At 42.5% G+C, this 15679-nt stretch overlaps 1 protein-coding gene across 7 annotated transcripts in view; it reads right to left on the bottom strand.

Moving 5' to 3' along the window:
* The window catches only part of APP (amyloid beta precursor protein), a 265962-nt gene that overhangs the window by 121130 nt on the left and 129153 nt on the right, over positions 1–15679 (bottom strand). The gene's annotated exons all lie outside the window — the stretch shown is intronic.

The following is a 15679-nucleotide window of genomic DNA, read 5'->3' as shown; positions in this document are numbered from 1 at the left end:
ACCGGATGTGGGGCTCGATCCCAGGACTCCAGGATCGTGACCTGAACCAAAAGCAGATGCTTAACCGAAGGAGACACCCAGGTGCCCCAATTCTATAGTGTTTTACCCCTGGCCACAGCTCTTCTTAGTTTACATAGTTGCAAAAAGGCTATACCATGTTTCCAATTATATGATATTCAGGAAAAGGCAAAAATTATGGAGACCATTAAAAAGATCCATGGTTCCTGGGGGATCAGGGTGAAAAAAGGAGGGATGTACAGGTAGAGCACAGGGGATTTGTACAACAGCAGTAAAATTACTCTGTATGATACTCTAACAGTAAACACAGGACACATGCATTTGTCAGGACTAAACAGAACTGCACAACACAAAAAGTGACCTCTAATAACTCATGTATTGATACTGATGTATCCGATGTACCATACTCATGAAAATGTTAACAATGGAGGAAATGTGGGAGTGGCCGGGGAGGTGGTGGGGAGAGGCGAATTCTCTGTACTTCCTGCTCAAATTTTCTGTAAACCTAAAGCTGCTCTAAAAAAATAAAGCCTACTCAACAGGATAGACGAAGGGGGATACCCAAACTGAATTCACTGTGTGCGGATGACTTCTCATACTGTATATGAAAATACCACACAGCATCTGCATGGTAGAGAGTAAAGGTGGAAACTGGGTCAAATATTGCGATTCAAAGTTTCAACTGGATATGGACGAGGAAGAAAAAACTGGGGTAAATAAATCTGTAAGACCGAGCTGTCAGGGATGCTTACTGAAACTATAGAGCTGTGCTCCCTACTCTTCCCTCTTGGGTAAGTGCTGTAGATTATCAGTATTTCAGTGGTTCTCAAATGTCAGCGACTATCAGAATCACTTGGAAGGCTTCCTGAAACACAGAGCACCAGACATCATCCTTCAGGGTTTCTGAATTAGTGTGTCTAGGATGGGACCTGAGAATTTGCATTTCTAACAACTTCCTGGGTGATCTGATGCTGAAAACGAGGGGATGATATTCTGAGAACCACTGGAATATGCAATGTTGAGAAGAATGGTAACAGACAGCCAGTAAATCACAGTGCAATTGGGAAGGGGATCAGAAATAATATGTAAGGCATTAAATATGTATCTACTGATGCACAGTGGTAAGAAATAAATCAGCACATGTGGATGGAGGAAGAGGGATATGTCTGGGACAAAATGAGAAAGCCCCAGTAAGATATCCTTGTGGAAATTATGTACCTGCAGCGCAGACATGGTCGAGAGCATCTGAAAGGTGATAAATGAAGATAGGAACGTGTTAAACAGTAGAAGCATATATATCACACACCATCTGGCCAGACGGGAGAAATCCATGTTGCATCCTTGCTCGGATCACAGAAACAATACAGGCAAAAGCTGTGCAACTGAGCAGAGCCTCTGCCATGGGTCTCATTTGACAAGAAGCACCACCAGAGTAAGACGGAGGGGCTGCCATGCTGACAAGTTTGCATGAAAAAAACTGTGGAGAATTATTACCCCATAGCTGACTCTCACCTAGGAAAAGCTCATTGGGCAGTGTGTAGGGAGTCAGATTTCAAACATGCTGGGGAACGAGAACAGTAGGATTCCATGGTGTGGGAAGACAGAAAGGAAGAAGGCAAAAGGCTCCCAAAAACTGAGCCAGAAGGATAGCTACAAGTCATTTTGCGGAGGATGAAAAAGAAAAAGGTATGTAAAAAGATGGAATATAGCACTAGAAGAATTCCTTTAATCGATTAACTCATAATTTAAGGAACTTTTATAGATGTTCTATAGATATATGTCCTGCTTGGCAAGTGGAACACCTTTCTAATTCTGATTAAATATAAAGCAAGGATAATAAATGAATACATCCAAAGAAGTTGAAGCATATGGTTAGAGAAAAAGGAGGAACTTACAAGCAGAATAACATTAATCATAATTTATTAGTGTATTAATAAATGAAGTATAATACAGAAGACCCTAATCAGTTATTTTAACATTTCCATGAGACCAAGAAGAAAAAGGTAAGAAGGGAAAATGCTGGCACTGATAACCAGTTGATACAAAAACTTCATCTGCTTAAAGATAAGTGGGGTACATCATTATTAATTACCTGAATTCGTGTACAAAAGTCTAACTGATGCAACATTTCCAAAGAATTCTGAACTTAACAGTTGCTCACTCAGATGCTCCAAATTTTACCCAATACCCTGCCTCGTTTTTCGACAGAATCGCAATATTGTATTACTGTGCACAGAATAATGATCCAATGCGTGCCACCAGCCAACTTATTCTCTTCTGTTTTCAATCAAATTATAGGCACCAATACTATTCAGCTCTAAATTAAGTACAAAATTGTGGTAAAGCCAGGGAGAAAAATCAAACCAAACCAGTATTCTCCTTAAGCCATGAAGTGAGCATGGCCACTGTCTTGCAGCATGAACGGAATGACAGGGTCCCAGTATGCGATCTATGTCATCTGGGGATATAACCGCACTGTGCTTCCAGGTGGGACAGTCAAAATAGGGCTGTGGGTACTCCCAGGAGCCTGCCTCAACCTCTCCTGTTACCACTTGACTGTTGCACCTAATGCTCCAGATAGAAAATGTGCTTGTGAAAAGAGCTGTGTTTCTAGCATGTGTCTAGCCACACACACACACACACACAAACACACACAAAAGAGTGCAATATATACCCATCATCCATCACGGCATCTGCCTAAGCAATTTACTCACATAATAACAAGGAACAGAGATACATAATAGTTCAACTGGCTGAGGAATTAAATTACTTGGCCTACGAGAACTCAGGTCCAGTTCTTATTACCATAGCTTTGATTTCTGGAATTAAATTTAGATGTCCATGAATTCAATTATCTCTTTGGACACAATTAAACGAGCAGCTCACAGTTATGTTGTAATGATGCTGCATCTTCCCAAAGAACGCCAAACACACTGGCATTTTGCTGGTAACCTCAGATTTCACAGATAGCAGGGAACACAGAAAGGGGAGAGAGATGGACTTTTCCACCAACTCTTCTACTGTGGGGCAGCTCCATTCAGTGACGTGACTCAGGTGAGGTGTTTCGGAAAGCGGCTCGCAAGGTGAAAGAAAATGCCGAGGAGGGACCCGTTGAGGGAAGTGTGGGGTTGGGCATCATGATTTCCTTGTAAATAATCAAAGAACTCACAATGACACAATCCCTTAGTGGAACATGGAATATTCGTATCACATTCACATATCTTAGCGTCTGTCAACTTATAGGAGACAGCTTTTATGGCCTTTAAAGTCCAATAATGAGAAATACTTCTGAAGAATGAGGGGAAAATGCTGATCATCTCAGGAGTATCTGACTTTAATAAGAAGGTTAAAGGGTCAAAGGGACAGTTCTAGGAGGAAATAAATTACTGATAATGAAATTTTATGTGTCAGCTCGTGAGAGTTTACTCTGATGAAGGATATACTCCATCACAAAGGTGACTCTCCTTGTATTTCTAAATAAAGGCTGACCTTGACAGATTCCACTTGCCCTTGTTTGCCCGATGTTCCCTTCAGATACCAGTTTTAATTCCTTTCAGTTTAAGTCACGCAAAAGAGTTCACTATTTGCATTCTCTAAAAGAGCTGTATTTACTCTTTCCCAGTGTCTGCTAAGACTGACTTTCTGCTGCCCCTTTGTAGGACAAAGGAGAGGAAGCGACATCCAGGAAGCTGTGATTCCTGTGGTTTAGGTGAACTGGACAAGCACGGGACTCCAACACCAGGGTGATGGGGGTGGGGGGGGGGGCAGGCGGTGAGAGGAAACAGAACTGCTTTCAATTCCCAAAATGTAAGACCAACCCAGGACCAAAGGGGCGAGCCTCAAGAGGAAGATGCTGAGACTCACGTATGTTTACTGAACTAGAAAAGGGAAGAAAGCCTCTCGGAGAGTCAGAAACAGAGAGCGAAGATAAAGCAAATGTTTCAAAAGGTAAACAAACCAAACCGTTTTCCCTTCTGCCCCGGTTCCTGGTGCTCCCAGAGTTTAACCTGAGAGTACAGTGATGGAGGAGTCAGTGTGTTCCAGGAGAAAGCACGATCCAAAATACTGCTGTGAAATCAGGAAAGTTAGAAGTTGCCAGAAAACGTGAGAAAAGGTAAAAGAATGGAAGCTTAGTCTTCAGGGTTCTGAGCAAAAGATTCAGGAGGGGCAGAGCTAAGTAAGAAAAAGCCAGAGCCTCTCCCACCGAAAGGCACCGTTAGGAGTCGGACGCACAACTGGACACACGGCCTGATGCCATTTATATAAGCTATGAAAACGGGCAGCCCTCCACGCTGCTGCCAGAGCTCACGGGAGGGGTTGCACGTTGGTAATGGGGGTGAGGATCTGTGACTTGGCAGGGGACAGGACAGAGGCCTCTGGGGGCTGGCCAGGCGGTGCCGGGATCTGGGGGTCAGCTCTCCGGCGTGTGTTCGGTTTTGACAACGCACAGAGCTGGGTACTGGGTTAGGTACCCTGTTCTCTACATAACTCTTTAGGTACTTCTCTTTACATAAGTTACAGTTCAGGAACGAGGGGTCAAAGGGAGAAGATACTGCTACTGTACTGTTCCACTAATATTCTCACGACTGAGCAAGAATGAGAGCTCTTTAATTGATAAAATTGTATTTTCCGGGACTCGAAATGTGAAAAAAAATAGACCTGTACTCCAAACCCCCAATCCTGTTAAGGTCAAATTATGAAGGTAGAAGGCAAATAATAATAATAATAATAATAATATGGTAATGATACTGATAATAATAATGGTATGTAGATATAATAAACTATATATAATTATATATAATAATTACATATAATAATATATATGAATCTTTTCACTCGTGAAAATTTTTCACTATCTGAAGGGAATATAATTATGTATATAATATATATACACATGAATATATGTATATAGTTGTACATACATATAAATATACATGTATATATACACATAACATATAAATGTGTGAGTGTGTGTGTGTGTTGTGTGTGTATGACTTCTCCAACCATGGCCTCACTAACTAGAGTGAACTGGTTAACTAGTTAATTCTCCAAGTTAATTAATTCATTGATACATATATTTTATAAATGAATTTGAATTTGAGGCCCATATAGGATGTTGGTGATTACTAAAAAAAAAAAAAAGAAAGTTACCTACCTTTAATGTTGTACTATTAGAATCTCTCCTGCCTACAGGTAATAATATCGTATAAAAACAGATCCCCACAGATTTCTCTTTAGTAGTCTACTGAGTTTCAGGATAGTCATGCTGATGACATTCCTCAGTCAGTAGGTACTATTAATTTTTCATTTAAAGGATCTCTGAGATTTGATTAGCCTCCTCTCCTGCCTGAAAAATGCACTGTAGCAGAAACTGAAACAGCAGAAACTGTTGATAAGCTATACCAAAGCCATACCTGACCCCCTGCCCCCAGCCCTTCTTCCACCAGAGAAAAGAAGAAGGCAAACCATTCCACCCATCTCCCTTGCAGAAAAACGAAGGCCAATGTGACTGCCAAGTCTCTGGATAATCAGATGCCACCAGACATCTGCTTGGACCTCTAGCTGGGGTTTCTTGGAAGGCTTCACTTTCCAGATAAGAAGGCTCATCACACCAAGTAGTCTGGGAGCCCTTGTTCCTTTGCCCTTTATCTCTCCACTTTTTCCCTAGCAGGGCAAGGGCCATCTGACAAGGTTAACTGATAAACATCCAGATGTAGAAGCTGATAAGAATGGTGAGGTGGACAGATACAAAAAGATCATGTCTCTGCATCACTGCCCCAGCCTGGGGCTCCATATAACTAATGACTAGGGTTTCGGTTATCTGCAGCTAAAAGCATTCCTTGCCGATGGTTCAGATGCTTACCCCAGATGCCAGCTTCTGGATTCCTGCTTCAGAGAGAGAAGCAGGAGACACCAAAATTCATTCACAAAACTGAGACACCAAAAATACATGACTCAAGCATTACGGATGAGATATAGACAACCTTAGTCTGAAATGAGAATGTATCATCATTGTTACATATTTAATTGGAATGTCTCTTCTGGGCAAGAGAATCTACACTGATTACTGTATGAGTAACAAACACACTCCCTACTGAATGCTTTAGAAATTTAAAGGGGAAAGTAATTCTGGTGAGCTAGAAGTGTCTGAGCTGGTAGGCCGTGAAAAAGCGGGTGTGAGGATGAGGGAGGGATATCCATATAACGCACAATCAGGAATAATGAATACTTAAGCTTGACTATAACAGAATTCAACATGGCACCGAATTTTAATAGTGAGGTATGCTAAATTGCAGAGATTAAGTAAATTGCAGAGATCAAGATATTTTTTCTTTAGTCAATGGATAGTGAAGTATTTGAGTTGAAACAAACGTGTCAATTGTTAACGAGCAAAAAAGGGGTCATATATTAATTCACCCGCTGAGCCATTCTTTTTTTTTTTTTTTTTAAAGATTTTATTTATTCATTTGGCAGAGAGAGAGAGAACATAAGCAGGGCGAGCATCAGAGGGAGAGGGAGAAGCAGGCTCTCTGCTGAGCAGGGAGCTCAATACAGGGCTTGATCCCAGGACTCTGGGAGCAAGACCTGAGCAGAAGATAACACTTAACTGACTGAGCCACCCAGGTGTCCCACTGAGCCATTCTATTAAGTGGCTCTCTATGCCACATACTAGCCATTAGGCATCCAACCAACAATGTTTGTAGTGCTTTCGCCAAGTGCCAGGTGCTAGTCCAGAGACTAATGGTGGGCTTGTGAGCAGGACAGAGCAGGACAGAGACTTTCCTGGAACATATATTTTAGTGCGTGAGGCACAATATGAGCAAATAAATAAGAAAAAATAAAGTCAAAAGTATACAGAAAAAGGAAAGGGGGCTAATCTATTAACTGGTGACTATAACAGATGTGTGGGGAGGGAATGGGGGCAGCACTGAAAATAGGGTGGTCAAGGGAAGGCCATCAAGACACAGAAGGCTGAAAGAGTCCAGGTGAGGGGGTCGGTTGGGGCAAGAGGAAGAGGAAATGCAAAGCCTCTGGCCAGAGGTCAAGCTTAGCATGATGAAGAGAAAGAAAATGAGCTTAGGGGGCAGTAGATGAGGGGATGGAGTATAAGGTAAGGTGGTGGAGACAGACAGGAAGGGCGTGACCCAAGAAGGCCACGCTGGTTATGTAAAGAAACAGCAAGTTTACTCACGTTTAACAGAACTGACTCAATCAGATTTAAGTTTTAAAGATGGCTCTGGTTGCTGAGTGGAGAGCAGACTCTAGGGAGACAAGAGTAGAAGCTAGGGCATTGCTCTGGGAGAAACACACTGGGGAGCAAGGGTGACTCACAGGGCTAACAGCCAAAAGGACAATGATGTCATTGTCCAATAAATATGACAGTATTATGGGGATAACAATTATGAATGGCTAGGACACCCAAAAAAGTAAGATCTGACCGGACCTGGGATATGCAGTAGGACATCCATGAAGAAGGGATGGCTGAAATGTGACCTACAGAAGGCCAAGGTTGATAAGGTCTGGGGGCTCAAGACCATTCTCCACAGTGTAGGCAGAACATACGCAAAGGTCCTGTGGTAGGAGGGTGGAAAATATGAGAGTCTGAAACAGAGTCAGCTGACAAGAACAAAGAGTAACCAAATAAGGACAAATGATCAATGGCACGGAGCAGATGGCTCATGGTTCATTTTTAAACACCCTATAAGCTAAGAGTAGTTTTTACATTTTTAAAAAAATTATGATAAGAAAAAAAAAGGCATGTCACAGAGATGGTATATGGCCTGCAGAGCCTAAAATGTTTATTATCTGGCCCTTTAAAGTGTACTGACTTTTTGCATAGAAGATGGACTATGGGATGAGGTGCATATGGAAAGAACATACGACTGTGTTTTGTCCAGATTTGAAATGAGATCAAATAAAACAAAGTGACAGGCCTCTAGGATGTCCAAGTTCTAAAATACCAGCACAGAAACGACAGTGATTCCTGCTTTTTGCCTCCTTAGGAGCCAACAGAACACAGGGTCCCAGGAAACGGGAAATCTTGCAGCATGGTGGAGTGGTTAAAAATATGAACTCTGGGGCTAGGGTAAGCCTCTGTGTCTCCTTCTCTTCATCTATAAAATGGCAAACTTTACAGGAGCTACTTCCATTCATAGGGGTATGATGAGGCATAAACTGGGATAATATTTGTAATGCACTTAGAACAGCACCCGACCCACTATGAGTACCACAGAAGATGTAACAAAGCAAAGGTCACACACAGCACGTGCACATTCTGTGACACAGAGAATAGCTCAAATTACAGCTATCGAAAATAGCTCAAAAAATACACGTTAAATGAATGAACGATAAGATTAAATACTACTGAGATATTCTTCCAGAATACTCTGAATTGGTGTATTCTAAACAACTGCATGCAGACTGATTTTCCTCTTTATGAGAAACATAAAAGGGTCGGATGTTAGGTAGTCCTAGGCAAGATTTTAAGAGAATACAAAATTACTTAATCTTTAAAGTTAAAAAAAAATACCCTGTACCAGACTATATTTTCAGAATTCTGGTACCACATGGCACAATGATATTAATAGACTACTACTACAGAAGCCAGTATTAAATTCATGTGTGTATTGGCTATTAAGGTTTTTGCCAATACTAAGAATAAAATTAACTGCATTCACTAAAAGGTGCCAGGCATGAAAGAAAATTGAAGATTATAAAAATGGTGCTTCAGTATGAAATCAACTTCTCTTCAGACTGGCCTATATACTCTGCCATGTTTGATTTAGTCAAATTCTGAAGTATGAGGCTAAAGTAAGCAGAGATAAGAGAAGGAACCCCAGCCTTGGTGTAAATTAGTAGCACCTGGGTAGAACATGAGACAGACAATTTTTCTTTTCTCCACCATCTCACTAGGTACTCATAACAAGAGTACCTCAGGGGCGCCTGGGTGGCTCAGCTGGTTAAGCGTGGGCCTTCAGTTCAGGTCCTAGAATCAAGTCCCGCATAGGGCTCCCTGCTCAGCGGGGCGTCTTCTTCTCTCTCTGCCCTTCCCCCTTGCACACTCCCTCAAGCTTGCTCACCCTTCCTCAAATAAATGAAATCTTTGAAACAGTAATATTCCAGCAATTGAGAAAAACAATTTAAGTAATAGCCCTAAGACATGAGACAAATCAAAGGCTGGAGAAGAGTTCACAGAAAATCGCTGGAGCTTCTTCAGCTACTGCTGGTGCTGGGATAGATAAAGGGCTGTTCCAAATCCCGAGTATTAAGGACCTAAGATGCTGGGATTGATAGTGCATAGAATCTGGGGTAGAAAAATGAGCCGTGAAGGACATTTCTGCAGCTCGGGGAAAATCTGACGGCAGACTCAGTATCTGATAATATTAAAAAATGATTAATTTTGTGGGTAAGATGGTATAATTTGAGCTCTGCAGGAAAATGGTGTGCGGTTTTAGAGATGTAGAAGTATGTAGTATAGTTGCTGCTCAAACTTTAAATCATAAAAAGTCTGCTGAAAGGAGGAAAATGATATTCTGGCAAGACTCAGAAAATATTAAGTTTAGCACATAATTATAGTAAAAAGCTAAATTGCTTTTTTAAAGACTATCTTGGAGGCATGAAGAGCCATATATAATCAAAAGCACTTTTTTTTTTTTTCCCTGACAGCTTTATGAATCAACTAGGATTAAGGAGAAGCACCTCAGGTGATAAAAACTTTCAGAGTCATTTAAGGCTCTTGATAAATGAAACCCAATCTTGGCTAATGAGATGCTACGCCAGAAAACTTTGAGCACTTTCCTCATACCAAAATATTTGGTGGCTGCCAAGTGCAGGTGGTTGGTATACATTTTGGGCGGAGAGCTGGGGGTATGTGGTCTGTAGACATTTTACCATATTTGAGTGTGAACCAGGCTCTAAAGGGTCTGTTCCACACTCAGAAGTTATCTCTGGGAAGGAAACAGATAAAACTCCCTGCCTTCCTGGCACTTCTAATCTGCTGGGGGGAGAGGTGACAATATAAGAAACCAAGGCAAAGATGTCTGAGCACATTACAGGTGACAGGTAGGACGGGAAAATATGGAAGCAGCGAGGCTGGATAAGGTACGCTGGAAAGGGTAGTTAGGAGCTCTGGTATAATGTTTAAAGAGAATATTAAGAGAACACAGCCCCAAACAGGTGTCATTTCAGCACACATACTGTGCCCAGTGTCATTTTCCGCTGTGTCAACACACACAGGGACTAATCTAAAGCGATAGATGGTCTGGGTACAAAATGGCTGCAAAGCCCTCCAGAAAAGCCACAAAGCAAGACAGGAACCTCACCTTTCCCATGGGGACCCCCTGTGAAGGACCCTGTCCTTACAAAGAAGGGAAGGAACCTGCTTATTTCTGGGGGTTTCCCTCTTGCCTCTTGTGAAAAAACCAAGTAGTTCTACCTAGAACTCTGCTTCTCTTTGCACACTGCAAGGAACTGTGGCTACACCTTGTCCGGCCCCAGAGTCTCGGGTAGGTAAGGGTCCCACAGATAGATCCGCCCCCATCCTCAGGTGGTAGGAAATGCCATTTAGCCTAAAAACAAGCCAAGGCCTCCCTTGCCCCTTTGTTTATAGAGCTTGAAAGAATTTTACTTTATTTTATTTTAAGATTTTATTTATTTATTTGACAGGGAGAGAGATCACAAGTAGGCAGAGAGGCAGGCAGAGAGAGAGGGAGAAGCAGGCTCCCTGATGAGCAGGGAGCCCGATGCAGGGCTCGATCCCAAGATCCCAGGATCATGACCTGAACCAAAGACAGACGCCTAACAACTGAGCCACCCAGATGCTCCAAGAAGTATTTTAAATTGTAGGGAAAGATAGAAGCAAAAAGTAAAGACAAGCGTGGTCTGCTACTACAATGCAGTCTTGGATCAGCCAAAAGTACAGCGAAAGCATGCTTGGGAGAGGGAGAACTTTTAGTTCTTTCTCCACGAGGGAGCCAACTTTCTTCCTCTTCCAGCAAGCCCACTTCCTTGGCTTATTGAGTTTATTTTTGAAAGTATCTGCAGTTGCTGTCTGAGAAATCTGTAGGTCAAAATATCAAATGCGGACACTGCAAGCACTTCAACACACGTAGAAGGTGCAGGGCCCTAAGAGGAATGCGGAAGCGCATTACTTTTTAGGTTAAATCACTGGTAACAGCTGTTCCGAACATCCTCTCTTTCTCAAGGAAAAATTACACTGCGGTAAACTCCAGTTCACTTACTGTCTTGTCTGCCGGGGCCTGCAGAGGGGAAACTGCTGGAATTAAAGGCACATTTTTGGAAGCCACCTGCTAGCTGTGGTGTGACCATGGTCAAGTGACTTATCCTGCTGTGACTTAAGTTTATCTTTAAAATGGGATGATAACATTACTTCCCCCAGGAGACGCTGTGAGCAATTAACGTATGCCAAGCGCTTAGAAGCACACCCTAAATGCTAACTAGCACGCCTATCTGCTCGTATTAGATTATGGCTCAAATTTATGCATGACAAATAGGGTTTTTTTTTTTTTCCTCCCTTTTAGTGGTATAAGGTTTTGAAAATGGTGTCGATAAAAGTTATCATTTGTTCTTTGCCTACAATATTTTCCTTGGGGTTTACTATTTCAGAAAAGGAAACCTATGAAGACTTATTCTCCATTAGGTACTACATCTAGTCAAGTCCCAGTTGCTGACCACAGGCTCGGAGTCCTGCAGACCTGGATGGGTGAAAAAGCACAGACAATGATGTCAGAGGTGTGCACATCTTAATTGTAATAGATTTTTTTTTTTTTTTAAGTCTGTTAACAGGGTTTGGGAAGGATGGACTAAGAAGGTTAATAGGTGAACTAGGAACCGATGAGTGAACAGACGTCGACAGAGAAGACGACAGCAAAGGGGCAATGTAGAGACAGGACCCAGCATGTGTAACTACAGAAGTGTCTGCAGGCAAGGCAGGTAGCTCAGTGTGGCCTGGAGAAAGGAGCACTGGGAAGTGAGTAAACCGCAGATGCATTACATTACCTTGTCTGTCCTCATTCTTCTACTGATTCAGAGCCCGGTAGAGAAATTTTAACAGAAGAGCAGAAAATGAGCTGTATTTCAGCAAGTCTGAGATGGCAAAAGTACAGGTGGGGGAGTCACAGGTGGGTGCGGGAGAAGGCTCTGCAGAAGCCTGGCCAGGGAGGAGGTGGGAGGTGAGAGGTTTGAGAAAAAGAACATAGCAGAACTGATGACTGGCTGAAAGGGGGCTGGTGACAGGATGAGGGTGACGTGTGGAGATGGAGCAACTGGGTGGAGAGAGGTCACCAAAGGTAACGGGATACAGCAGAAGAACAGATGGAGAAGAAAGGAGATACACAGGGTCAGCTTGGACCATGGTGCAAGGCGGTATTGTAGAAGCTTCCAGCCTCCAGCTGGAAATAAAGGACGAGAGGGGCCCATGGACGGCTCAGTGGGTTAAGCTCAGGTCATGACCCCAGAAGTCCTGGAATGGGGCCCCGTGTTGGGTTCTCTGCTCAGCAGGGAGTCTGCTTCTCCCTCTCCCACTGCCACTCCTCCTGATTGTGCTCTCTCACACTCCCAATCTCTCAAATAAAGAAATAAAATCTTAAAAAAAGAAAAAGGAAGAAAGGACTAGAAATCTGAGCCAAAAATTATTATAGATCTGGGAGGCACTGTTTTTCTATTTCCATTAGTTAAATAGTAATGCACATTTTTGTTGTTTTCCCCTTAAAACTCAAGAGCTACCATTTCTGAAAGACCACACATAATGGTCCAGAACAGCCACTCATTTTCTGTATTGCTCATACGTCCTGCTCTGATGTCATATGTAACTAGAAACAGAATCCAGCCTGCTGAGGTCTAATTACCCTGTTCTTCCCAGTTTCTCCTCTTTCCCCACAAGGATAATTCAAGCTGCTTTCCAATTCAGTGATCTATGTGGAAAATTCTCCAAGGAGGTGTTTTCCCTATTGATTAACGAGCCTAATCAAGAACATCCTACTACATTTAAAACAATAGCATGTGAAAAGTCATTCATTCAACAAATGTTAGTGGGTATCAACTATGCAGCAGGCATTCTGCCAGACCTAGGGCTCTAGAAGAGAGAAGGATATGATCTCTGCCTTTCAGGGAGAGAAGATGATCAGCAGATACAATACTAAAAGGTATAATTCGTGTCAGGAAGAAATAAATTGGCTGCCAAGATAGAGAAAACTGGGAGGAGGGTGTTCTGCAAGGGAATTCATTTTGAGAACACGATGGTGAAGCTGAGGCTACCGAGAAGAAGAAACCCAGAAAACTGGGGAAATCATTATAGGGATATTCATCTATTGTGGGGTGGGGAAGATCTGCCATGTTTTGTATGATACAGAGACAGCAGTGGGAGAGAAAGGCACAGGGTGATGCTGGCAAGGTGCAGAGAAGCTGGGTCAAATACATTCCTACCTGGAAAAGAACACAAGCTATGTGTTGAGTCACTGTTCCAGTTAACACCATTCTTGGCATCTCAACAAAAGGGGTCACTGCTTTTTCCCTTGTGTATTAGGTTGTTCAGTGTACTGGAAAGCCAGGAGCCCGTCTTAGTCTTGGGAGTTGAAGGGTCAGCTTTATGTACATGTCTATACTCCATGTCCTGGCCACTGTGTACAGAATGGCTTAAAATGTGTGAAAATGGCTCACGTAGGTCTATAGTGGAGAGACAACGGGAGCAGAGATCAGAGGTATACTAAAGGAACTCCAGCAAGAAACAGTGGTACTAGGATTGTACTAGAAAAGATGGAGACAAGTGCATGAATCCAGAAGGGACAGGATTTGTGGCAAGGGTGACATGAGTCCCAGGTTCGTAGCTGTAATTCCTAAGAGAGGCTGTAGAGCCATGACTAAGACAGAACAGCTTTGAGAGAACCAAAGTGGAGGTGGTGTGTGGGAATTAAGAACTCTCTCTTGGGCACATTAGGAAACCCTATGCATCTGGCCTTAGTTCTTCAATCTCACCATACAGACCCTCCGGCTTCCCACCTGGGGACTAACCCTAACTAGCCAGGGATAACTCAATACAACCAGTATTGTAAAGTCAAAGGTACAGATTACAGCAATCAAGGAGAAGGGACAAGTAAAGGAAGCACTGTAATAACCCAAGAGAGATAACCAGAGGCAGGAATTTAAAAAACAAAACAAAACAAAACAAAACAGAAAACAATGACATCAGGATGACTAAAAAGAAGCAAACAAAAAAAACTCCAAAGCCTTGTGCAAAGAATGCATAGGGAAGACAGACTGGAAACGAAGACAAACAAGTTATTAAAAAAAAGACTTCTGAGCAAAAGTAAAGATAATTGGTTCTAAGGGCTTATTAACCTTAAGGTGCTTTATATTGAAATTTCTAACCTATGAATATTTAAGTTCCTGAGCCCAGAAGCATCTGGGTCTGTCTACACTGGTACCTCGATTAGGCAGATAAAGAACTTATGAGGAAACAAATTACCTTATTTGTCAACTATTTCCAACGACGGAGGAAGAGCATACTTAGTCCTATTAAGGGGTCACGGCCAAAGATCACAGATGTTCTAAACATACTACTCCAGACAAAGATGTGACATATAGAGTCAATTTACCAATGTGCATGCTGGGAGAGAACATTCCCCCCACACAGGAAGAGGTGAGAAAGGCCACCTTGTTATGAATGTTCTGTGCATGGAAGTGCTGCTAAGCGTGTCCCAGCGCCAACACCGAGTTGGATATGAAGCTGAGCTGGGTACAGAGATGCGACGAAGTGTGGTCTCTGCCTTTGGCCCCTCTGTGATGGGCGCTACTATCATTAAATCATTCTATTTTTTTTTTAATCTTTTTTTTTAATCTTTTTTTTCTTTAAGATTTTATTTATTTATTTGACAGACAGAGATCACAAGTAGGCAGAGAGGCAGGAAGAGAGAGAGGGAGAAGCAGGCTCCCCGCTGAGCAGAGAGTCCGATGCAGGACTCGATCCCAGGACCCTGGGATCATGACCTGAGCCAAAGGCAGAGGCTCAACACACTGAGCCACCCAGGTGCCCCCCTTTTTAAAAGATTTTATTTACTTATTCGTCAGAGAGCGAAAGCACAAGCAGGGAGGAGGGGAGGAGTGAGAAGCAGGCTCCCCACGGAGCAGGGAGCTCGATCCCAGGACCCCCGGATCATGACCTGAGCCTAAGGCAGATGCTCAACCATCTGAGTCACCCAGGCGCCTCTCATTAAATCACTTTAAATGCAATGTTGCCGTCCTATGACTACCCTACAAACATTTTTGTAAAACCCTGGTGCTTCATTACCATGTTGACATGTGTAGGGCTCTTTGGTTCCAATTTTCTGGCATCAGGAACTATAAAATTCTCCCAAGAAGCACATGAGGCTAACCAACTACCACTCAAAGGATGTATATACACTTAGAGGGGAACAAATGAACAGCATATTCCAGAGATAAAAGATTAAAACTTTGATATAGCTTCCCTCATTAGTTTAGTTGAAGATGTCATCATTCTTTTAGAACTATTTCTGAAATACAATTTAAATATAAAATTGAAGGTCTTCAAATATACAGAAGTTGAGAGGAGAATGACTTCACTGCTATTTGAGGACCCAATGAATTTCTGTTTAAAATGTCCAAGAAATTAAGCCAATTCTACATG

The sequence above is a fragment of the Lontra canadensis genome, unplaced genomic scaffold, assembly GCF_010015895.1.
Source record: "Lontra canadensis isolate GAN:19392208 unplaced genomic scaffold, GSC_riverotter_1.0 scaffold29, whole genome shotgun sequence".
In the NCBI taxonomy this organism is placed as follows: Eukaryota; Metazoa; Chordata; class Mammalia; order Carnivora; family Mustelidae; genus Lontra; species Lontra canadensis.
The sequence above is the reverse complement of the archived record's forward strand: the minus strand, read 5'-3'. Positions and strand labels throughout refer to the sequence as shown.